This window comes from Rhinolophus hipposideros (assembly GCF_964194185.1).
Source record: "Rhinolophus hipposideros genome assembly, chromosome: 23".
NCBI classification, from domain to species: domain Eukaryota; kingdom Metazoa; phylum Chordata; class Mammalia; order Chiroptera; family Rhinolophidae; genus Rhinolophus; species Rhinolophus hipposideros.
In genome coordinates, this window is record NC_138069.1 from 25,037,544 (window position 1) to 25,064,536 (window position 26,993).

General features: G+C 40.1%; 1 long non-coding RNA gene across 1 annotated transcript in view; it reads left to right on the forward strand.

Moving 5' to 3' along the window:
- Nucleotides 1-26,993, forward strand: part of LOC308491565 — a 38,313-nt gene that overhangs the window by 7,311 nt on the left and 4,009 nt on the right. The window lies entirely within an intron of this gene.

Here is a 26,993-nt window from a genome sequence, read left to right on the forward strand (position 1 = left end):
CTCCTGTAAAGTAATTTCTGGTGAGTGACCCGAAATTACATGCACACACATCTATGCATACAGAAAATAGTCTGTGTACGATAGTGAGTTGGGCCTCACACTTCCATTCCTTCTCCCTGTTTAGAAGAGCTGTGTATAGCTCCTGGCACCAAGTTCCCAAACCTGCCTCCAGAATACAGAGTATGCTCAGCAAAGAGTTGTTCCTTTGTCAACAACGAGCATTAGTACAGCAGTTGGACTGGAAGGAAAAGCCTTTGTCTATTAGGAAGCCTGCAGAGCTTGGTTGCTAGGCAACCCAGTCTGGAGACAGCAACCAGTGTGCACCACACAGGAACCAGAGAGGTGGGCCTGGAAAACAAGGAGAAACAATTCTTAGAGTCAGCTGAGGCAGAAGAAGAAAAACTGCTTGTTACTTAAGAAAAGAAGTGGTGCATGCATTGAACTAAGTTGTGCATTTCGGCATAAAAGTACTAAGTGACAGCACTCACAGGTGACTAATTATACTGTCACCTGGAAAACTGTGTGACCTAGAGTAGGTGGCTTTTTCCAGCCTCAGGTTGTCTGGCAAAAGGAGAGAGCCAAGGAGCCAGGTATCACTAACTTTCCCCAACCCTGCCACTGCTGCCACCACACACACATTCCTTCTGAAAAAGAGAGAAACATGGTCTTTTACATACTGTATTTGTGAGAAAGGATTCAAAGAAAAAGATATATTACTAAAAACTGTGATGGTCTTCGGGATTCCTTAAGCTAAGGTTATAAGCAAAATGACAATTTCTTATTCATAAACAGAACTAAGTCTTTGCACAGGACAGAATGTGCCAAAATACAGATATAGGGGAAGTTCTCTTTCATATAGCCACGCTCTTATATATCTCCTCTATCTTAAAATACGTTCCTCAGGAGTCTGCCAGCTGATTTGAAAAATGCACAATTAGATACTTTTGGGTGAATTAAGGCATGAACTATTCCCGAGCCGCACGGAGGTCTGACATATCAAGCAAATATTCACTAATTCTCAGTGTAAGCCTGACAGTGAATTTGAATTTGAACTCAAAGCAATGAGGTACCTCCTAGTGAAATTTGCTGTGAAGGGGTATCCAGCATTGAGAATCGGGCTGAGGTTGGCACATGCAGGCCCATGTGAGGCAGGCCCATCTATTGTGATGCCAGTCTTCAGGCATCACAAAGAGAAGGCCCTAGGTCACAGATTTGCAGACGGGAAGACAGAGATGAGAAGCAGGACTTCACTTATTTTAGCTGCTCACCTTGGATATGTTACCGAAATTCCCTGATGTTTAGTTTACTCACCAGTACAATGGGAACAAGAATAGTATTTACCCCTAAGAGATGCTATGAACTTTAAATGAAATAATGCACGGTAACCACTTCGCAGAGGGCTTGACATATTGTAAATGATGAATAGAGGCTGGTGAGTGTGTCCATGTCGGTGCTTGGATCGTATCACAGAGTAAAACTGGCTGAGATTATGGTTTAGAAAAAAAAGAAATGCTCACACAGCTCAGAGGCAGGATGTTGTCGTGGAAAAGTACTGTATAGTAGGAGTTGTGAGACCAGGCCTCTGTGAAGGTATAGACCACTGTCAAGCAATTAGAGTCCCGACGTGCGATTGTGACAACTCAGAGGTTGCACAGAAAAAGCAGGCTTATGCCCAAGACCACCGTCCCCAGCACCATGGAGACCTACTCCAACCAGACTTCAGCTCCAAGTGCAGACGCTTCCGGTCTGAAATCTTATTTGCCGATATCACTTAACTTTGAGTACTTTCGGAGCCTTCTGTGTCCTTGAATCTGGGACCTGGGCTCTGAGTGGCTGGCTTTCCAGAACACCACGTTGGCAGATTCTTATCTTTTGTATAGGCCTTGCTCTACGTCATGTGTGTTCTTTTCCTCTCTGGGTTTACCATTTTCCTCCCCAATAACAAGAAAGTTTGGCCTACTTGATCTTTGATTCTGCTCCAGCTTGTCTTTTATACATTTTCCCTCAACTTGTCTTAAGAGTCTTGGAGCTTTTTATTCATTCATCCACCAAACAAATTTTCTTGCGCACCTAATAGGTGCCAGGCACTGTCAGAGACACTGAAGATACGGACCGTGGTAAACCATCGGGCAGGATTTCTGATTGTCATGCAGCTGACCATGGCGGGAGATGGGCAATGGCAGGAATGTCTGTTTATTTCCGACGGTGGTAAACGCTACTATGAAGTACATTGAAAGATAGAACTCTTTCAGTTACCTAGTGCAGTGTAAAGAGCACCCTAACTTGTCTACTGCCTTACGACAACTATTTATTAATTCTCATGAATCTTGAGCTGACTGCCTCAGCTGAGTAATTCTCCTCCTCTATGTGCGATAGCTGAAGGGACGCATGCAACTGCATTCATAGGGGAGGCTGGTTGTGGCTGGAACACCCAAGACATCTCATCCTCCAGGGTCTCTTTACCTTGTCATCGTTCCGTATTCCTCCCCAAAGTTCTTTATAGAACGGCAGCTGGACATTAAGCCCTGAGGTGTGAGGGCTCTCAAAGCATATCTGGTTGTGAGTTTTTTGATGTCTCATTGGCCAAATCAAATCATGTGGGCAAGCCCAGAGTCAGTCTGGAAGAGGACTACACAAGCACATGAAAACAGGGCCATGTTTCATAAGGACTTACCAAAGAGAGGGGTCAGTGACTCATTTATATTGGAAAGTGGGTGAAGCCTCTCAGAAGCAGTGCTATGTGAACTGAGACTGGAGGCTAGGAGAGTATCAGCGAGAAGAGGGCAAATACAAAGGAGTTGAGGTGAGAAAAGCTTGGGGTTTTGGGGGGTCAGAGATTAGGCCTGTATAACTGGTACTTTGTGAGAAGAGGGAGGAGTGTGAGAGGATCAAATCAGTGAGGTTGGGCAGAAGCCAGATCATAAGGCCGATAGGCCATAATAGGAGTTTCAATTTTATTCTACGGTGAGCAGCCATTAATATGTTTAAGAAAGAGAGTCAACTGATCTGATTTTACAGAAACAAACATCGAACATATTCATGTAAAAAGGATGTTAAGAAAATTAGCTCAGTCTTTTCAGTAAGTCCAAAACTTAAGAAAGAGACTGTACTAAATTAAGAGTGTGATTAAAGTATGATGCTGGAATAGGGGAGAAATAGCTGTAATGACATTTCAGGATGACTGGAGAAATTTGTAAAATTACCAAAATGCAGAGGTGATAGCAACTAGAAAAAAGTTACAAGACTGGGATATAATGTTCTTACTTTGGCTAAAAAAACGACCCATGCACGCACAGAAAAAGGTGCACAAAGACATATACTAACCTTGGTGACCATCCCTGAGTGTAAGATTGCGATGTGTTTATTTGCCTAAAAATAATGGATGGTAAGGAGACTAGAGTAAAACCTGGGAGACCAGGTAGGAAGCTGTTACAGATAAGAGATAATGGTCATTTTTAAAGGCTGATTGCAGTGGAGTTGGTGAGAAGTTGTTATATTGGAAATGAAGTTTGGAGATTGAGGGGTTAGGACTTACTGATGTTTTAGAGAGTCAAAAAGTAATCAAGAATGACTTCTAGGGCTTTGGCTTGAGAAATGGTTAGAAGTGGTAACATTTTCTGTGAGGAGAAAGAACCAAAGAAGCCTGGGTTGGGTGTCTTTCTTAGAGGGAGCTTCAAAGGTGACCAAAGGCCCTATGAATAGGTCATCTATAAAGTGATGTGCCATTCTAAGTTTCTAATCTTCTTGGATGTGTTCCCTTCAGTCTCCAGAGTTCTATTCAGGCCAAGCCTTATTTATTAAGTGGTTACCAAAACATTTCGTTAAGCAGAGGCTGAATGAATGAGAACATGTCTTGAAAAGTCGCCTGGAATGCTAGGTAGAATATAAATAATATAGCATAGGATGGTGTGACAAACAATGGTTGCCTTCATAAGCCTCTCCATTTTAGAAAGTAAGTGCCAACACTTAAGATGGTCCAGAGGAAAGCAACCCAACTTTTTATGACAGATGAAAACGAAACCACTGAAGAACAGGAAGAGAAATAAAAGTTACTGGGTCAGAAAGTGAAATTGCACGTTTTGGAAAGAGATTATCAAGATAAATAATCAATGATCAGAAGAGGATTTTTAGCCAGCAATCAGTTACCCAAATCCCCAGTTAATCCAAACGCCTATCATCTATGTGATTGTGATTTTTATCTTGATAATTTCACAACTTTGTATGATTGCCTGGAAGACTTCCCTGTCTATGCTAAAGTTAAACAATGCAATGTAGCCTTTTTATTAATTGTAGCAAGAAAAAGTTTGGCTAGTTGTGAAGAAGAGTTTCTTAAATAGTAAGTCAAGACAAAAATAGGTGACTCTTTGAAAGGGTTTTCACCCATTGAGAGTATTTCTTAATTTATGATTTTATGGCCAAGTCTGTAGAGCAAAAATAACTGAACTCTTGAAAGGCAATTCCATCCAGTGTATTTTTTTTTTAACCTGGCCCATAACCATTCTACCCAGAAGCACCACGGCTGAATCAATCCAGGCAGTACTTTGAAACAGACAAACTGAGCATTTCAGATGTGTCACCCGTTTGGATACTGAGATCTCAGACCTTTCGCTGAACAGAAAATCTGAGGTGTCAATTACAGAAGCTCAAGGACAACCTGAATGAAAAGGGCCGGAGTAAAATGTGAAGTCATGAGCAGGTGTGGATTTTAATGTAAAAAAAAAAAAATTCCCCAGCCTTCACTTGAGTTCAGGTATTCAACATAGTTCCCTCATTAACGTTTATCTAATTTTTATTAATAATTTTTTTTTTACACTCTCTGAACAACAAAGTTTCTCAGGATACAGGCTTTCAGTGTTCTTATTATATTTAAGAAACAAATTCCGAGTGGAAAGAAGAGACTGTCCAAATGTCTTAACAACCTGTACAGAATATTTGGATGTATACTCTGAAGGTTTGCTTTCTTTAGCAGAGCTGGACTATTAAATTATAACTGTTCTAAACATTTTATTTCAAAACACACACACGTGGAGTCATAATGTTTCTTACTGTCTCACTTAGAAAATACCGAGGTCAGACATACCACATTTCATTCCATAGTTATGAAATACAGGATTAGAAAGTGACCACTGTGGAACTAGGATTCAGGGTACTTACTGCATGTCCATCCGATAAGGACAAGCCAGATGAACCACTAGGGTTCAAGATGTTTCTAGCTGGTTTCTATGGTGAGCAGAGGACCAAGAAATATGCCAGAATGGATGAGAAATTGTAAAGAATCCAGAGAAGCCTTTAAATGCTGAGTGAAGAAGCCCAGAGGTGGGCCATAGCCGCTCTGCTGGATCGCTCCTTGTCGGTAGTTCTGTCTTTATAGAGGGAAGAGCAATGCCAGAGACAAAAATAACTCAGGTCATGAACACTCTCTTTCCAGACTCATACTGAACTAAGTTCATGTTCTGATGCCATCAGTTAGATTCAACTGGACTCTATCAATTGGGTCTGGTACTTCCCTTCTCTAAGTTTCCATTTCCTCATCAGTAGAAGGGGTGATCATGATAATTAAATAAGATACTTCTATACAAAATATTGGTACACAGTGTTTGAGATCTAAGAAGTCTCAATGTTAGCCATTTCTAATATAATCAATGGTAATGAAGAGAGCAGATGAACCAAAAGTAAAGGTTCACAGAGAACAAATATTACTGATTTTTCAATTTTATAAGAACCACGTTTCTGAGAATGCCACACAGTAGTCCTCCAACTCTCCTCTCTCTCTGATAACTGACATGGCTACTCAGTGACTAACGGGTGGGGAGAGTACACAGCGTGGAGACTCTGGACAAAGGGTTGATTGTACGTCCAGGTCGGAATGAGTGGGATGGTGCAAGATGTCATCATGCTAATCAGAGCAATATGCAGTTTATGAATTGTTTATTTCTGGAATTTTCCTTAGACCACTGTTGACCACCGGTAACTGAAACCAAGGTTAAGTGGGACTACAGTATTTCCTTCAGCTCTGGTAGGGGATTGAATTACATTGAAAGGTACTAACAGTTAGCAAGGTTGTGGGTCTCTGAACATTTATCTCCTGCAATTTTGGGGGGCATCTGTTGATATCTATATCTATATCTATATCTATATCTATATCTATATCTATATCTATATCTATATCTATATCTATATCTATCTATATCTATATCTATATATTTAACCACTAGCCCAAATTTTAAATTTTATGAGAAACAGTTGTCTTAAAGCTTCATGGGACCACCAGAGATAAAATGACTAAACCCCAGGGTGGACTCACCCTTAGCTCCCTATCTTTCTGGCTTTGTTTAATAACTTTGTGTTGAGGCCGTTTAGCTGGGAGGGCAAAGAGGGCACAATGATCTACAGCTTCTGCCCTGGGGCAGAGTTCAGTCCTGCCCACTAGAGCTATTCTTATCAACCCATAACTGCCCCAAATCTCAATTTTGCATTTTTCTCTGCGGGTCTGGAATCTGTCTTCATCTTATACGGACTTGAACACCTTGTAACATGGTGGCTGTATTTCTTTACCTTAACTCCATTCCTTATAATACTCCTTCTCTGACAGGCCAATCAGGTTTTAACAAGTCACACCTACTGAAAATAATGGGCAGACAATTACAAGGCAGTGTTTGTAACATGCTGTAGTTCTAATACTGTGTTGCCCTGAAAATAAGACCTAGCTGGACCATCAATTCTAATGTGTCTTTTTCAGCAAAAATTAATATAAGACGCAGTGTCTTGTTTTAATACAATATGTGACCGGGTCTTATATAATATAAGACTGGGTCTTATGTTAATTTTTGCTCCAAAAGACGCATTAGAGCTGATGGTCCAGCCGTCTTATTCTCAGGGAAATATGGTAATAGCAGGTGTATTTATATGACACCCTGTTTTACTGATGTGGGATCTGAGGTTCAGTAAAGACCCAGTCACATGGTAGAGCAGAAGGGGATTATCATTCCAGTTCTTGTGTTCTGACTGTACATTCAGTATTATTTCTATTCCCTCATTCTGCCCGAATGTTTTGACCTGAGGAGTTGGGATACACAGAATGATAGGAGTGTGATAGAGCTAATCAGAGAAAACTGGACAGAAATGAGTCTCGAAGGCCGTGATAGACAAGAGATGGGTCAGGAAAGCATTTTAATTCAGGCCAAGCCTCACATATCCTAGTCAGAGGGTGAAAACTCACACCTTGCATTTCGAGGGAAATTCTAAGTCTCTCATTTGGAATTCTTTTTATCCTCATGACAGTTATGTTACTGTCTAGCGAGGAATACTTTCCTGCTCAGGAGGTGGTCTAGCTGTGTTGCCTAATCTTCCACTGACTATATTCCCTCAGATACAGGGTCTTGGTGGACAGTTATTAAACACCTGGTTGACACCAGACCTGGAAGGATTGAGGAAGAACCATTCGATGCGGCAGCCTCATTTAGCAATCAAAGAACTGCTGGGTAAAGAACGCCCAGAGCAGATTTGTTTTCAGGATGAATGGCTAGTTGCTGTATGAATTGCAGTTCCTGAATTTGTGCTCTTCATCAGCCTGCCAGAACACTCCAGAGGCACTTGTCTGAGGCCTTCCAGAGATTGGCTTTTCAATTCTTACTGCTGCTTCGTGATCAGTCTTCTTGGAGGCCGAAATGCATTTTCTTCTCGCGTGCATTTTCCTTTCCTCCTCCACCGTGCGTTTGGTTTTCCTTGTTATCCTAGCTGGTGTACCGCCTGTTACTTATCAGTTCCTGGGCCCTGGTACCTATAGAAAGGGGATTGGTCAGATCCTGTCCTCATTTTCCACTGCGTCGTGGATTGGTCAGATCCTGTCCTCATTTTCCACTGCGTCGTTTGAAGAGCTAGCAGAGTGGCAGCTGCTCTAGAATATCAGGCAAAGTCTCATGAAACCATGCACTTGGTGCTGTTCTTTGCATTCTGAGTTGGAAATGTGGCTAGATGTCCGCCCTCCCAGATTTCTACTTCCTCACCCTGCAGGGTCGGCCTTCTGCTCCATTAGTATTTTACAGAAGGTTGGGTCAAACGGGGGACATAAGTGAAGTTCATTGTATACTGTCTTGATCATAAAGGGTGGTGAGTATATAGTAAAGGAACAAACACAAATGCCTGCAAAGGAGAGACAGGTAGCAGAAATATAGGCTGGGATGGGTGGCAGCAACGGTGAACAGAGGAGAGCAGGCTCTGCTGACAAATCATTCTCATTGTCTCTCATCATCATCATATCATCTTTTTTTTTGAAGGGCCCCTCTTTCAGGCCAACCTTGAAATATCTGGGGGCCAGATTGGCCCTGGGCCTCCCTTTTGTAACTCCTTAATTAATACTTTACAGTTTGCAAAGCCGTCTCATTTATATGTATGTTTGATCCCCAGGACAACTCACAGATAGACAATAATGGTTACTTCTCTTATGCAAATGAGAGCAGTCAGCTCAGCAACTTAGAGGGGACCAGGGAAGAGTTAGGGCTCAAACCCAGTGCTTTCATCTACAACTACTAGATGGAGTTCTTCTCTTAGAAGAACTCAAGAAGAACTCTAGTTCTTCTCCTTGTGGCATGTCTCTCTCTCTGCCTCATCTCTCTACTTCTTTTCCTCGAATTCCCCTTTTCTTAGGTAACCCGGGTCCTGTCCACCCCACAGTTATGCAGGAATGCTACAGTGATTCCAAGTCTGGGGAGAGCCTGTCTGGGTCCCAACAGTTTCTTATTTCCCTTTGAGATTTTTTTATTCCTGCAGAACATTTTAGAATAGCTGTTAATGTGTTGACCTATGAGTGAGTGACTCTAGATGAATAATAAGATATACCAAGAGTTTCAGCCATCACATTTCTGGAATTCCTTTGTGAACTTTGTGTTTATTTGTTTGTTTGTTTTTGAGAGGAATAGTGAAAATTAGTGGGTTTTGTGTGTGTGCGTGTGTGTGAACAATACATAGCATACATATGTTATCTGACAATAATCTAAAAAAGTAAGTCTAATTATCCTCAGCCTTCCTCATTTAGAAACTGGAAATAGTAAGTGGAGAGGACAAACTTTGTGAATGGGTAGACTTTGGATCAAATTATAAGATCACTACTTTCAAGCTATGTGACCTTGGGGTAACTTCTTTCAACAACTTACACCTCAGTTTCCTCAGCCATAAGATGGGTAGCAATAGCAGCTACCTTATTGTTCTGCGGATAAAATGAGATAACGCATCTAAGGCACTGATGCTAGTAGGTCTTCAGTGGATGTTAATAACTTAACCCAGGTAGAATGTGGCAGGGGGACAATTTAAGGCCAAGTTTGTCAGACTGCACAACCTGCCATCTTTCTTTCCTTCTGTTGCTTTCCTTCAAGCCACGCTCTGAGGCAATTACGGACAGAAACCCTATCCCTCCCACCGCAGTCCACAACTAGTCCCCACAGACTCATTCCTCACCCCAGGTGTTATGAATATCCAGTTAAGAGTATATGAGAGAGGCAGGTTCCATTTGTCGCTTGATATTTCTGTGTGAACACTGGGGTTTTGAAGACTGGAAAACTAAATATATACAGTACATTTTCTAATTGGTGTGGTTCTCTTTTTTAAGTTAAGTCATAGTTTCTTTTTAAATAACCCTGTAGCTTGTTCAGATTTGTTCTGCAAATTTGCAAAGCAAATGTTTCCTCTGGTTTGGGGTGAGAAATTCTGTAAACACAGATCTTCCAACATTCCAAAGGAAAGAAGGAGGGTGATTGAACTATAAAATTATAAGGAAAGTTAGAGAAAATGTAAGCCAGCACTGTGAGGGGAACAGCTGAGAAGGGAAGGAGTGGGAGGAACATTGATCCGAGTGGTGTCGATTTTTCAACAGCATAATAATAAAGAAATAAGATGGTCTAATGAGAGTAAGAGATCACATAGATAATGGTCCGTCGGTATGTGATCTCTTGTGGTAGCAAAGGAATATATTAAATTAATAAGTTAAAAAATAAATACAAGGCTATGACCTAGCGGTGGGTGACAGTTTACTTGCATAGCTGTGGACTCGTTGTCATCCCAACTCTGAATGAGGTCCATGTAATCATTGCCAATTGCCTGCAGGATGACCCAGCCTGGACTGCAGGAAGCTCGTACAGTATGCTGCTTCTTTAAAGCACCTCCTTTTGACCCTCCGCTTCCATCCTGAAAAACTCTCTTGGGGGTTAGACATAGGTGTGCTTCAAAATCCTCCCCAAAGGGAATTCCCATGATGCGATTGCTTTTATTCAAGCCAAACTCTAAGGCAATGGGGCCATCTGGCCATTTCTTCTGAGAGGGTTATTTTTCAAGGCATCAGGCAGGTTCTCTGTTGCCTTTTATTTACTTTTTTTGGTTCCTGAGTTTTTGCCAACTTAACTCAAATCCAGTTACATGCTTCCCGCTGTGGAATAGTAGTTGTCACCTGGCAAGCCAGGTGAATTCCCAATTTGGTTGATCCCTTCTTCCTACCCATAGTTAGGAAGTCCACGTCACACAGATCTGAGATGGGCACATAACTGCATCGCTTTACTGGATGTGAGACATTAGGCAAGATATTTATGATAACTTCTCTAAGCCTCAGTTTCATGATCTGTATAATGGGGAACACAACTGTGGAAGTCTCTAAGGTTATCATTTGTGAAAGACTTAGCATTGATTGGCACACCCTGAATGCTAAGGCTAGTTAACGTCCTTCAATCTTAGTCACGGAAAACCTTGTAGACAGTGGTTGTGAGATATATATATATATATATATATGTGTGTGTGTGTGTGTGTGTGTGTGATATATGCATGATATGTATGTATGTATGTATATACACATACATACATACATACTGGGGGTGCCAAAAAATGTATACAAGTGGACCTTTTGGTCAACGTTGCTCAAATATTAGGATGATGCAAATATTATTGCAACTTTTGCAATTTTTAACCTTTTAAACCACAATTACTTTTGAACCAACCAGTAGTTCGCCATAATCACAAGTGTCTGAACCCTGATGGTAACCTAACTACTTTGAGCACCACTTGTCATTGCAGAAGTCAAACGTGACTTGTATTCATCTTTTGTTATTAGAATATATTGAGTATTACAATTTTAATACAGTTTTCCTTTCTTAAATTGTGTATACCCTTTTTTTTTTGGCACCGTGTGTGTGTGTTGTGCGTTTAATATTATTTTATAAAGGAAAAGCTTATTGAATTTATTTTGAGAAATAGCTTAGAATCGGATGCTATTCCTTGGCATACTGAGAAGGACAGTGAACAAGAAAAGCACTGAGGTTGTTCCCCTTAAAAGGAGGCCAACATATACACCCATGGGCTATTTAAGTAATGACTAATTTTTTACCTTTGCAATTATAATACTAGAAAGCTAGATAATTTTTAAAGGCTGTGCCATCACAACTTTTTTCTCAGAATCCCAGAATCAGAAGAAACTGCATTAAAGAGCCTACATATCCTCAGGTTGGAGAGTCTGAAGAGTAACCTAGTCAAACGTAACCCCAATGCTTACATTTTTCCCTACACTGACCCTCTTTCTGCTTACGCACCTCAGATAGCAGGGTGCTTGTTGCCTTGTAAGGCTGTTTATCCTCATCTGGCCTTGGACAGCTTGAACTGTTCTATTTAAATTCGATATAAGAAAGACACTTCTGGCTCCTTGAAACTTCCAGGAATTCAATTCCTGCTGTCACAAGGTACATGATGAGTCTTTCCTTAACAAGGCAGTCCCTTCATTTGATTCAAAGAGGGTGTCATAGACTTTAGAACCTTTTCTCCCCAAACAACCTGAGATTGTTCAGCTATTCTACGTGGGATATAGTTTTAAGATCCTTTTTTCCGTTTGGTAATTTTCCTCTTAAAACACTGACGTGGCAGTAGAGTGTCCTCCTTACAGGGTGGCACCCAGAAAAAAAAATGCACACTCTTCTAATCTGAATTCAATATGTCATAGTTTTCATAATCTCAATTGCACATCAAATAGTTTCCACCTTCATTCCACATAAGCTCCTGCCAGGTCGTGTCTTCCTGTTTCCCAAGTGTACACTTGTATAAATTATATATTTAAGATATACAGTTCTTTCTGTTAGCTTGTCTGGAGAGAATTTTCCTCTATTTTTTTTCCCTCTAGCCAGAAAAATGCTTGCTCATCTTAGTAAAGAATTTTTTGTACAATGAAAAGAGTTTGGATTTTGTTATATTGGGCAAGGTCCTTAAACCCCCTTACCATTCTATGAAATGGTAGTATGGTAGGTCTTAGCTTTCTGCCCAGAAATGACTGTTAAGAACTTTTCAAGAGTTGTATAAGTTCTAGTGCAATGCCCATAAGTAAGTCCTCAAAAAATGGTCCAAATTATATATTAATAATGATAGATGGTGACTTCCAGAGAAGTCGAACCCATAATCCCTCAAGTAAATCATTTATATTTTTCCATAATTTATATGTCCCTGAAGTTATTTGTGTCTAGCCATTGGTTTTATGTCTTCTGGTTTAATTCCTAAAAGAAAATTGGTTACCAAACTCCAAGAAATAACCTTAGTTTAATACTTCAAGACTTTATCATCCTGCAGAGGTTAAAATAACTATAGCAGTTGCCTTGATACTCATTCTTAGACCTCAATTTTCAAGGCACCTGAACTCCCAGGAGAAAGGGATCATGTAAGGAGCCATGGGAATTTTATCTTCAGCCTTTCTAGGTAACACAATTTTTCCCCCCATTTCTTAAAACTTTAATGGGAAGATTTCTACAAATTGTCAGAAGGCAACAGAACCATCTCTTGAACTATAGAAGCTTCTAGTTTATCTGCATGCACACTGTTAAGTAAAGAGTTCTGGAAGTGAATACTCGATATAAACTGAGAGTTAAGAGCCTGTGTTTTAGCTTTGTTATGAAATTAGAAAGCCTACTTATCAAAATTCTACAAATATTGTTCTGTTGCAGACAGCTGGAGAGGAAGATAGGATAAATGAGTTGTTTTTGTTGTTATTTTGCTTGTTAAGATGGAAAGAAGTCATATCTATGATCTGATGGGAAAGATCCAGTAGAGAGAGAGAGAAAAATAAAACTGGATGATGTATTTGAGAATGCATCAAATTGCAGGAGTCGTGTCCTTGAAATGCTGAGAGGAAAGGGCACTGAGTGCACCACATAGGGACTGACTACACGAGAAGTGAGTGTGCAAGGGAAGGCTTACGTTGCCTCACTTCGGAGTCACATGGCAGTGGCCTGAGTTTGCCTGCTGTCTCTGCCACTCAGTGAGTATGTCTCCATTGGGTTTTAGGAAGGTTGAATGACTGCATATATATAAAGTACACAGAACAGTGCCCCGCGCATATAAAAAGCTCAAAAATTAGTAGTTGCTATTATTCTTCCACCATTTGCTAAAAGGTCACATTTTCCAAGATCATAGCGGGATTTATTATCAGATGTAGTCTTTTCCAGGCTGGCGGGATCTGCCTCTGCTTCTTCTGAGCTCTAGGAGGAGAATAAAGATAATCTCAGTCAATGGGAGAAGCCAGATGTGGCAAGAGGCCGATGTGTGGAGTCTAATATTCCTACTAGTTCTTTATTAGGCTCTAGAAACATGTGTTGAAGATTCAGTGGATGTTTCATTTATTTTTATATATGTTATTTAGTTTTCAACAACCCTGTTGAGATAAACAATATTTTCCTTCTTTTATAGATAAGGGATCTGGAAGTCATAGAGATTAGGTACCTTCACCAAGGTGTGACATAGGTGGTAAATAGTGCAGCTGGGTGGTGAGCCCAGCTGAGTCAAGTTGGACTTGACTGCCTCTCAAATTACTCTGTAAGGAAGTACTTACAATTTGCATTATGCTTTCTTGGTGCAAGACATTCTTACCAGAATGTTCCTATACATAGGTAAGGATACAGAGGAAAATATTAAATTAACCAAGCTATGCCTTTAACAAAGAAGGGGGCACACTCTGTAGTCATTATCAAGTGAAACAGAAGGTGAACAAGGCTGCTAGGAAGAAAGTAAAATAGAGTGAGTCATGAAACTTCCCCCTAAAGGATTCTGTATCACAGAGAAGAATTGTAGAAGAATTACTGGGCTATAATTTAGTATGCCGAACTAGGGTCTCTTCCAGAAAGGCCTGAGGAGTAATGAGTCAATCACTTGGTGACATTTAATCAACAGCCAGGAATCTAACCAATGGCTGACCCATTGTAATATTGGGGTACAGGCCTGGTTTCTTGCCTGGACTGTCCAACCTTAATTAGCAGTTATCTCAGCTGGGTAACCCTTTGCCCCTAGGAAATTTCAACAAGGAATTTCAACTATTTCTAAGTGGAAATTTCACCTTTTTCCTCCATCACTTGTTATTAGGCAGGATGTTTATTCAGTTTTCAATGTCTCATTGGGCCTGTTTGATGGAAAGATCTGGCATTCGAGCAACAATTACTTTAATGAGAAAAAATAACGAAGCTTTCCTAAAGCAGGTACAAGATCTAAAATTTCCTTCACTTTCATCTCCTTCATAACTTTCTCCCTTTCCATCACTCTGAAATGTGGCCTTATGTATTAATTTTAGTTCTTTCTGGACTAAATATAAAAAGAAACCCAACCCAGAGTGAAGAAGAATTTTTGTTTCAACTCGAATCAGATAGTTTTCAACTTAAATTGTTTTCTCAGAATAAAGACAAACCTCTACTCTGAATCTATCAATATCTTCTTTTGACCCTCGTTTTGGAAGGTTGAGATTCAAATTGTTGCTTTGCCCCTTTGTATCCGTGGGCAGGTGATTTAATCCAATATTAATCCATATTTCAGAGGGGATGGTCAGGAAAGTCCCTCCTGTGGAAATGTCACTGAGGTAAAAGCGAAAGGATCCCATTTCACCATAATCAGGAATGAGAACATTCCTAGAAAAAGACACAGCAAAGGAAACAGCGTCGAGCCAGTGTGGCTGAACGAATGAGCCACAAGAAGAGTGGCACGTGCTAGGTCAGGGATGGGCAGGGACAGACTAACAGCGCCTTGGGGACAGGGTGAGGTGCAGGAGGATTTTATTCTGTATACCACGGGAGTGACATGATCTAATTTACCTTACAAAACGATTGTTTGCGTTTCTGTGTAGAAGATTCATTAGGAGTAAATGCAGGTAGAGTGCTTAGCAGAATGTCTGGCTTGTCCTATTGGAGAAATGTTAGCTGTTAACATCATTATCATTACTGTTGTTCTTAGTGAGGACCATATTTCCTAGGAGGAGATGTCAGAATATTCCATGGGGAGGGGGCTGGGCCTCAAACCACTAATTCCTTGACCACCCCGCCCCCTCCCGCGCCCAAAGCATCTAGTCAAGTTCTGTAGGAAGATAGGCTTTTGCCACCCCCTCAGCCTGTCGAGTATAATCAATGGCCGTGATGTGTGTTGTCCATCTTACGTGTGTCTGGGTGGAAATAATGGTGAGGACTTTCACATTTATATCTAATCAAATCCTCCACCAGAATTATACTGCCACTGGGATCATATCACATTCAAGTTTGGTATGCACATCATTAGAGAACCCATTTCTGTACCAAATGGAGAAACATAATATTTGCAGATAAGGCACTTTTCAAGGAACTCATTATAACCTCAATTTTAAAAGCTGCACAACTGAAAGCAAGTTACATTTTCTAACTTGCTTATTTACCACTGTTAATAATACCAAGAAGTGGCCTTGGATGGCACGGAATGCGTGGGAAAGCAGCTTGAAAATGTTGCTCCTTTGACCTTCACAACATGACATTCACATCGGCTGACTTAGGTGAAGTGAGATTGATGACTTCCGGTGTGTGGGGGAAATGCAGCACGGTGAGGCTTGTGTGACACGCCCAGGCCCACAGCCGGCTCCGAACTGGGATCCATCTTTGTGAAACACAGTCTGCTGTTTTCATTTTCCCCAACGGCTGCTGCCATCACTTGCCCTGTGTTCACTACATGGTATCCTGGAGGGCAATAGCATTTTAAAGTACTGTATAGAATTGGGATTTCTAAAATGCCGTTCTGGGAAGCATGCCAGTATTAATTTAATAGTATTCCAAGAGGGGGAAAATGCTGAATTTGTGTTCTCAACAGACAGACACAAAAATGTGTCCTAACTGATACAAAATATAAGTCTTTGTAATGTAGGGGAAGCCTAGGTTTTACTTAGAAGCCAAATTTGTTTGGAATTGATTATCTCTCTCTGGCACATGCAAAAACCCACTAAGGTTTTGGAGAATGAGCTGGCCAGATTTATTTTGTTTGTTTTTAACCTATGATGTTCACCAATCTTTTTAATAAAGATCCCCAAATAAAAGAACTGATAGATTGAGGAAATTCCAGAAATAGACCACACCAAGACTCCCGCTTCTAAAATGGGTCACAGTTTCCTATTTGTTTGTTTCTGTTTGTTTTATTTTGTGAAGCATTTATTAAATGATATTTAGAGTCAGGCCGCACATTCTAAGTCAACCATTTGAATCATTTTTACGAAGTGAATATGCCCACGTAATTACCACCCAGATCAAGGAATGGGACATTAAGGATACCCCGCAAACTTTCCTCTGTCTCACCCAGTCATCTCCACCTTCTCCAGGAAACTATTCTGACTCTTGTACTTTAAATTCATTTTGCCTATTTGGAAATGGTGGGTATGATTTGGTATCACATTTGGTGGGGCTTTATTTTTCCAAACTACCTTGAGGTACAATTTATATAACATAAAATCTAACCATTACAAATATACACTTAATGGTTTATAGTAACATTACAGAGTTGTGTAACCATTACCATATCTAGTTTCAGAGCATATCTATTATCCTAAAAAAGGTCCTCTGCTTGCTTAATCCCTACTCCTATTTCCATTCCCACTCCCAGACAACCACTAATCTGTGTTTTGTCTCTATGGCTTGGCTTTCTGTGGGAATTTTAGAAAATGCAATTATACAATATATGCTGTCTTGTGTCTGGCTTCTCTCAATTAGCATAATGGTTTTGAGGTTCATCCATATTTAGCATGAATCAGTATTTTGTTTCTTTTTGTGGATGAATAATATGCCATTGTGTGTTTTTTGTTTATCCATTCATCAGTTGATGCACATTTGGGTTGTTTCACGTTTTGGCTACTATGAATACTGCTACAAGAATACTTCTGTACAAGTCTTTGTGTGAAACATATGTCTTCATTTATTTGGAAAAGATATCTAGAAGTGGAATTGCTAGGTCATATGTCAAGTATTTGTATATCGTTAACGTTTTAAGAAACTTCCCATCTGTTTACAACAGTGCCTATACCATTTTACATACCCACCAGCTATGTAAGATGGTTTTAGCTTTTCCACATCCTTGCCAACATTTGGTATTGTCAAATTCTATGATTATAGCCCTACCAGCAAGGTCGTAGTATCTCATTGTGCTTCAATTTGCATTTCCCGAATGATTAATAATATTGAATATCTTTTCTGGTGCTTATTAACCATTTGTATAATTAATGAAATTTCTACGCTAAACTTTTCCTACTTAAAGATCTAATCATATTATTATTGAGTTATAAGAATTGTTTATATATTCCGGAAAGAAGTCATTTATTAGATATATAATTTGAAAATAGTGTGTGTCTGTTTTCCGACTCTGTGGCTTTTCTTTTTATTTACTTAATGGTATATTTTGAAAAGCAAAGGTTTTAATTTTGAAAAAAATCGAATTTACCTTTTTTTTTTCTTTATGGCTATGCTTTGGTGTCATATCTAAGAGATCTTTGCCCGGAACAAGGTCCCAAAGACCTTACGCTTTCTTTTAGAAGTTTTATATTTGTAGCTCTCACATTTAGTCATGTGATGCATCGTAAGTTTTGTGTAAATTAAGGATCTGTGTTTGTATGCACATCCAACTGTCCCGGCATCATTTGTTTAAAAACTATCTTGTTCACTTTGAATTGTCTTGACACGAGCATAATATAGGGTTTATTTCTTGACTTTTTTCTGTTCTTTTAATCTATGTTTATCCTCATGTCACTAGTACACTGTCTTGATTACTGTACCTTTATAGTAAGTTTAGAAATCAAGTAATCTTAGCCCTTCAATTTGTTGTTTGTTTTCACACTTGTTTTGCTTATTCTAGGTCCTTTGTCTTTCCATGTACGTATTAGGGTCAACTTGTCAATTTCCACTAAAAATAAAACAAAAGCCTCCTGGGATTTTGATAGGAACTGTATAAAACGTATAGATCAATTTGGGTAGAATTGCCATCTTAACAATATTCAGTCTTCCAACCCATAAATATGGTATGTTTCTTCATTTACTTAGATTTCTTTAGCTTTGTTGGCAACAAGTTTTCTATGTTTGGAAACCACCTGAAATTATCTGATATTATGAGTTCTTTGCAGCATGTGCTGAAATTTCTAGCCAGTACAGTTAGGCAGGAAAAAGAAATAACAAGTATAAGGATTGGAAAAGAAGAAGTAAAACTACTTTTAGATAACATGCTTTTGTATGTAGATTATAATAAACTTCATGTATAATAAACTTCATGTATATAAATTGAAAAGTATTAAAAATAATATTCAGATAATGCATTAGAATGAAGTGAATCTAACAAAGTAGATGATATAAAATCAATTGCATTTTTATATATAAGCAACAATTAGAATATAAGGTTTTGAAACCATTTAATTTAGAATCCTAAAAATATTAGCTGTTTAGGAATAAATCTAATGAAAGATGCACAAAACCCCTGCTCAGAAAGCGACAAAACATTACTGATAGAAACTAAAGGACGCTTAAATGAGGAAAGGTAATAAACCCTCATGAATTAAATGACTGATATTTTACAGATATCATTTCTTTGTAAGTTTACTCCCAATAAATATTACAACAGGAACATTTTTGGTGGAAATTGACAATCTGGTTTCGAGAACGACCAAGTCAAAGAGGTTTTACTGCCAGATATGAAGACTGAACATCTGGCAACAGAAATTTAAAAGAATGGTAGTCTGTTGGATAGGCGAACGGACCAATGGAATAGCCTATAGCATCCTGAAACAAATGGAGACGTAAATAGTCACCTGATTTCTAAAACAGGCGCCACTGATACATAGTGGAGAAAAGACAGTCTTGTCAATAAATGGTGCCAGTGCACTTGCCTTAAAAAAATAAAAGGTCATCCCCTAACTTAAATCATAAACAAAAATCAATTTTTGATTGTCCACAGACCTAACTATATAAAAAATAAATAAATAAACCAACCAAGTTTCTAGAAAATAATAGATAGGAGAATAGCTTCGTGACCTTGAGGTAGGTAGGTAGCAAAGAATTCTTAAACAGGGCTAATAAGAGAAAAGAATGGTAAATTGGATTTAATATTTAGTTATAGATTTTTAAAAGTTATCTTTCTATTTGTAGAAGAAGAAAATTGAAATTTGAAAACAGATGAGAAATAAGGAGGCAATAGTGTCTTTTCCATTTGTAGAAGAAGAAAATTGAAATTTGAAAACAGATGAGAAATAAGGAGGCAATAGTGTCTTTTCCATCACAACACATACGCATACTCCTCTCTCTCCTTTTCTCCTTCACAACTGCCCAGAAAAAAAAACACACACCATTTTCTACAACCACCATACTGGTCGTTGACTATATGTAGTTTGGTGATATTTTATGAGCAAAGTCATATTCAAATTTAGAAAAAGCATTGGATTACAATTTCCTTGAAGTCATGGACTACGCATATGTCAGATTTCTTCAGGTGATAGTTTGCTATGACCAGCAATAAGAGTCATAACAGACTTCATCTGCAGGACTCCAAACAGGAACACGGCTAAGTGGGAAAGGTCTTGTGAGCAGCAACGTGCATAGCACTGGACTCGATACTGGCCTGGGATCTAATTCAGAGTAGCACCCCAACCACAGAGTGCCATTCACAGCCATAAATTGGAATAGGTACAGTAACGTGAGAGAAGAGGCAGCTGGAGGCCTTAAACGACTTGCAAAGCGTCACTTTTTCTCAGAATAGAAGAAAAAGAGCACCAAACAGCCTAGAATTAGAGAAAGGCAGTTATGGCAGAGAAAACGGCACTTCGTTGTGGCATAAAGAATGAGGAAATGCTCAGAGAGATGTCCTGCATTGTGAGAGGAAAGAATAGTGTAAGTGGTAGTAGGAGACATTAAAAGAGTAAATTGAGATGCTGGATTAGGAAGGGTTTTGTATAAAACTACTAATTCATCTGGATTTCATTCTGTAGGCAAAGATTTTGAGTAGGGGGTTAATACTTCTAAATCTCAGAATCTGATAACTCTGAAAACACAAAAATACAGTAAATGGGTGCTAGAAGATTGTTTTGGAGATTTTCTTTAATTGGCAAAACATGCATGATCATTGTAAAAAATCAAACAGAACATTGATGTGTTAAGAAAAGTGAATGACACCCACCTCCCCCCACAGCTGTACCTCTTAGATAACCAATGTTAACAGGTATTTATCGTTGTATACTTTTTATCTATAATCAAAATATGCATGCACATATGGTTTGTCTTCTCAAAATTGGATTGTACACCCTGCCCCAAAACTTCCTTTTTAAACTTAAAAAACAGTAATTATAAATACTGATAACAGTACCTGGCGCTATTCTAAGGATTTTATTTGCATCATCTCCTTTTTAAACTTAAAAACAGTAATTATAAATACTGATAACAGTACCTGGCGCTATTCTAAGGATTTTATTTGCATCATCTCATTTAGTCCTCACTGCAATCACGTGGCAAGCACTATTACTTTCTCCACTTAAAGATAAGGAAACAGACTCAGAGAGGTTAAATAACTTTCCTAAGGTCAGGTCACCCAGCTGGTAAATGAGGGAACCTGGCTCCAAACCTGTGCACTTTTGATTCACGGCCCATGCTCTGAACTGCTATGCCAGGGGAAGTGATTCAGTTGGCCAGATGGGATTTTGTAAGATGGAGTTATAAGAGAAGAAAGACATCGAGAAAAGTTGAAAGGTAAAAATCTCTAAGGCCCAGTAATTCATTGGACATATTGGGCTGAAGGAGAAGGTTGAAGTTGAACTTTCAGATTTCTAGCCTGAAAGTCTGGGCAAAGGGGTGATGCTAATAACCAAGAGACGAAATGCAAGTACGTGAATTGGGATCAGTTTGAGGGGCGTGTTTGGGAGTTTTATTTGGAGCTGTAAGAAAGGACCATTGTCTCCATTTCCTTGCATTCCTGCTGGCTTTTAAAATAGGAACTTAAGGATGTGTGTGTTAGGGAGAAAGTTCCTATCCTTGTTTCCCTTAGTGTTTTCTCCCTTCAAAAAGAAAATCATCTCATCTCTTGTTGAGATAGGAGAAAGAAACTTGGAAAATGCTTAGCTCACTTCCCTTCTGATTTGTTGTGTTAAAAGTGTGCACACATGGACACACACACACACTTAATTTTGTGAATTTTTCTCTTTAACTTTAAAAAAAAATTAATTTAGGTGTGTTTTTCCAGGACCCATCAGCTCCAAGGCAAGTAGTTGTCTCAGTCTAGTTGTGGAGGATGGAGCTCACAGCGGCCCATATGGGGACTGAACCAGCAACCTTGTTGTTAAGAGCACCTCGCTCTAACCAACCGAGCTAACCGGCCACCTGGTTCTTAATGGGATACTTCTGTGGCCGCCTCAGAACACGAGAGCTGGTGAAGCAGCCTGCAACGTTTATGCCACTTGGCATGAGACTGGGTGGTTAAATATAATCTGGGATGTATGAGGGGGTTACAGATCCCATTCTGGAATCAGCCCAGGGCCTCTTGTCCTATCCAACTTTACCAGGAATACGCTAAATGTTTTGGCCTCCTCATCCTCCTGTGTTTTTTTCCTCCACTGGTTCTGAACTCAAAGGGGAGCCAGGGTGGAATCAGTTATCACACTCAAAACCAAATAATGGCCTCCTGAATGTGATGCCATCATAGGACATTCACACAGAGGAGATGTTTGAATAACAACCTTCCAACACAAGGGTCAGGAGTTGGCCCATGAGGAGAGATGATGGAGGATCCAGCATTTCCAGTTAAGTTGCTTTGAATATAATCTCTGAGCTATTAGGAGACAGGGAAGCTCTAAGCCAACATATATATGTTTGTTGATTTATTATTATGTTAAACTGACATCTACTGAAATTTGTAGGTAATATAGCAACGGTTGATTTTTCTTCTTTCTCCTGTACCACAGGCCTTTCTCAGGGCTCATACAAACGTATCTCACTGTGGCATTTAGAGAAGTGGAAAAAGACGGTAGTGGTGCAGGTGCCCGAAAATAAATTGTTATAATACTGCAGCTGTATTAAACTGTCATAAGCAGTATTCCCATCAGGCCCATGGATAAAATACGGGCTTTAAACAGTGCCTCATGAATAAGTGCAGGATTTTAAATTACGTCTGGGTTGAGCCACTTGGTACAGAGCCAAGACAGACGCCTGGGCCTTACCCAGGCCAGCTGAAGCCCTCTAGAACATTGACAGAGAGCTGTATGAAAAAAATGGATTCGCTGCAGAGGCAGAATCCTGGTGAAGCTTGGCCTGTGTTGATGCCCTTGGTGCCTCTGAAAACAAGGCAGAGTCCTCAAGCCTTCTCTGCAGTGCATAGAGACGATGGTAAGGGGCTGAGCGACAGGTCAGAAACACCAGCTCTCGGCCTTCATCTATAAAGTCAATAGCTTGTGACTTATGTCTTCTCACCGAGAATGGGGGTGGTAAAATTACATGATTTCTGTGGGCCCTTGTAACTCTGATATGCTTGGGTCAAATGAAAGTGGGTTTTTTAATCAAATGAGTAGGGCTTTTGGTTATATTTGGGACTTTCTTTTCTGTAAGTCTCAGTCTTTCATTTGTCCCCACAAAACATTATTATAAAAATTTCAAACATGATGTAAGTATTGTTAGCTTTGTTTAATGAGGTAACAGCGTTGTGCTTGCTTAGGAGAATATCTTTTTACTTATGTTAGGCAACTTACTGTAGGAGTGAAGAGTTAGGATGACCAGCAACTTTCAGTGTTCCAGGTTAAAAGGTTTCTTTCATTGTTAATGTAAAATATAACGTAAGGTATATACATACCATCTCTGTTAATACTTTACAGCTTGCAAAGTAAAACACTTTCACATCCATTATCTCTTGACCCTTGGCTTTCTAATGTTCTTAGGATTACATCTGAACTTCTAAGGTCCTACAAGATCTGTTCCATACTTCAATTTTCTCTTGGGCCACCCTCTCCCTTCGATTAGGAAACCTCAGCAACATATCATGTTATCTACCGCCGCAGGGTCTTGGCAAATCACGTTCCTTTTAAATCTGCATCACTCTTTTCCAACTCTTACTTGTAGTACCGCTTGGTTTTTGCTTGGTTATGCCACAGTTACAAACAACCCCCAGATCACAACAGCATGCAGTAATAATGGTGAGTTTCTCAATCTTGCTTTGACTCGCGTAACAGCCTTCTAAGGATGGTGGGAAATGTACGGCCTACCCTGGGCTTTCTCCCTCATCTATAAAACGGGCTAATGGCACCCCTCCTTCCCACCCCAGATAGGCCCACTGTGCTAGATGATAATCCAAAGCCCTTAAGCACCGCCTGTATGATGCGACCTCAGCCCGGAGCTCAGGCCTTACTGTGAAGTCCTTTCTCTATTCTTCAGTTTGCTCCCAGACAGTTGTCTCCTTCTGGCTCTTTGGAGGCACCTACTCTTCCAGGGTCATGTGATGTTCTGTGTTTCTAGAAGGCTTTTACCCCCTTACTCCCACGCCCACCGCACTTCACAGCTAACTAGCTTCTACTCTCCAGGCCCCAGCTAAAACATCCACTCTCAGACAATCCTTTTGAGTCTTCCAGTTTAAAAGATCTTCACTGCTCACAGGAGCTAGTTTTCTTTCATAGCAAGCAGCAGTAAGTATTATGGTTAACAATGCAGATTTGCATCTCCGCTCTGATACTTCCCTACTAGATGACCTTGCAAAAGTTACCTACACTTTGTTTTCTCATGTTTAAAATGGGTATAATAATTGTGCCTACCTCATAAGGCTGTTAAAATGATGATGATAATTAACATAAAGGGCGAGCATAATGCGTGGCACATACTAAGAACTTAACTATTATATTTCTAATAATTTATCATAGATTTCTCTCTCTATATATATATATCTTGAACACTTGCCTTTTCCAGTCGAAAGGAATCATAAAGATCTTAGCTTATTACTCCCCCAATTCGGAACTCCTTTCTTTAACATTCATGACTGTCACCTAGACCTTGGTTGAACAATTCCTTGGAAGAGTTCACTACATTACAAAGAAATCATCAGTTTCTGTAGATTTATGTTCTTATAAATTTCACCCCTTAACTCTTGCTTCTAGAGCAGAACAACACAATTGCCTTTCCCAAATGACAACTGCAGCTTACCTGGCAGTGCAAAGAATGCCATTTCTAGTACCTGTATCCCAGGTCCCTATGTCATCCCTCTCCAGTCAGCTTTCACACCTGCAGTGATCTTGGATGCCCCCTTCTCCATGCCACGTGAGTCTGTCAGTTTGTTTTCTGGAGCTCAGTGATGAACATATGGTAGTGTTGAAGGTATGAGTCAGAGCTAATGTAAGTGAGAGGCTGAGGAAGTGCTCTGCAAACATGCAGGGTTGGGTCTTACAGTCAAGGCTGGGTACATGCTTGCAAGGCAAGCACATTGACCAGAAGACATGCTCTCATCTAACGAGACTTCTTTTCTGGATTCCTCCTCCTGTGTACCCTCTCGTCTCTCCAGGACATTTATAGAATAGAGCTGGTCAATCAGTACTCAGTGCCTGTGATGTGCAAGGCTCTCTTCTAAATATAGGGGGAATAGGCACTCTGTACCCCTGGACACTAGAATCGTGGAAATTTCCAGTCTACATAGTAGGAAACTGACATGTGAACTCATAATGGACTTTTGGGCTTTTTACACAAAATTACTGAGTTTGTGTCAAGACTTTAGCACTCAGCCAGTCTTTATCAAATAGCTACTATATGCCAGTCATTGTAGGTGCTGAAAAGAAATAAGAAACACAAAGGCAAGGAAATAGAACAATCTCAAGTTGATAGAGTGAAGCAAAAGGTAAAAATGTGAAATCTTGAGGACTATTCTTTAGATGTTGCTAATGCTTGTTCTACAGTGAGGGTTGGCCCATGGGTTTGGTGGAAGAGAAACGCCTTCACCATCAGAACGGTAGACTAGAGAATCCCAGAACTGATAGGGGCATTTGCCCAAGTGCCTGTCCATTTCCAGCCTTCAGGAGGAGAGCTATGTCTTAATATGCTCATTCTGGAACCGGGGAGTGCATAGTTTCTTAGTAAGGTTCTCTGGGGACAGACTTTAGACTTTCTGTGGCTGATTCAGTTACATCCATTCTTCTTCCTTTCTAATTTCACTCTTTCTTGCCCTACTTAATCCCATTTCTTCCTATTTTGTCTGACAACCATATAGACAATCTAATCAACACACTGCTCCCCAAATGATTCTCCCATTTCTACTGCACAACTGCCAGGGCCAGTGTAGAGGCAGCAACATTACATTTTCGGCCAAACTTGAAAGGCTGCTCCACTGGCAAATGGCTCTGGCTTAGCTCAGGAAGCTACTTGCCTCTTTTGTTACTATTGGTACAAAAACGTTGCCAGAAAGAAAGCCCTGTAATAAAATCGCCAATTGCTCCTAAGCATCAGAGCCCTTACTGAAACCCCCATCTTTTTCCCCAGAGGGAGGGGAGAATTGTTGGTTTTCTCTCTCAATTATTTTTCCACTCTATTAAATTGTCACAACCCCTGTGTCTTTGTGAGAGGCCGGTGCCATGAGACAGGGAACAGTGGTGCCAGAGGAGATGCTTTTGAGTCTGTTTCACCACCACCAGAGTAAAGAAGATGATGGAAGAGCTCAAAAGCGGGGGCAGTCGATGTCCTGGAGAGATTTATGAGACGCGCATCAAGCAGAACGAGGACGTTTGTGCCACCGGGTTATGCAAAATATGCAATTTTAATCCCCTAAGCAGTTTATCTTTTCACGTAGCTTAGTTTCCTGGGATAATTACCTTTCTGAGCAGTCCATGTCATGTCTGAGGCAAAGCGTGTGCAAAATACACAAATCTAGTGTGCCACTGGAAACTATGGCAGAGGGAGGCCTGGTATTTCAAATTTTAGAAAAGCATGCTGTAGCCGGTTAATCCGGGAAGTCTGCTTAAAGTTTCTCTTTTGCTGTTAGCAAATTGTTAGGCTGTGTTTTGCCTTATATCAACAACAGCTAATGGAGCCCTGTGCTGAGTAGTTTTCAAGCACCACAGAGTTTTGGGGGGTTAAATAACTTACTCAAAGATATCCAGTGAGTGCATATCTGGGCTGAGAGTTGACACCGGAAGGTCGTCTCATAGCCGGATCTCCTGCCCTGAAATGAGCCATCTGTACTGCCACCGAAAGCCAACCCCTTCACCAGCACACCAGATCCCTTCCCCTCTTGCCTGAAGACAAAGCTCCAGCAATTCTTCCCCACCCTCTCCTGAATCACTGGTCTCCCTTTCTCTATTGGATCTTTCCCATCAGCATGGATAATGTAGAAGTTTCTCCCATTTTAAAGAACCTGTTGACTTAATTTTCCCTTCCAGTTATCCCATCATTTCTCTGCTCTCCTTTATGACAAAACTACTTAAGAGACTTGTTTATACTTATTGTTTCTAATGCTCTCCTCAACCCCTTTTCCTTAGGCTTTTGTCCCATCACTCTGGACACCGTTCCTCTAATGGGCACCTGTACCTTGTAGCTTGTAGCATATAACACTGAGTACTCCCTTTTGCAACATTTTCTACATTGGGCTGCCAAACATACTCTCCTGGTTTTCTTTCTTATTCACTGTCCATTTCTTCACATTATCCTTTGCTGTGCTGGTTTCTCTTTTATCTCCCTGAAATTTTTATGAAGTGATACACAGAACTATTCCTCGGATAACTTCTCTTT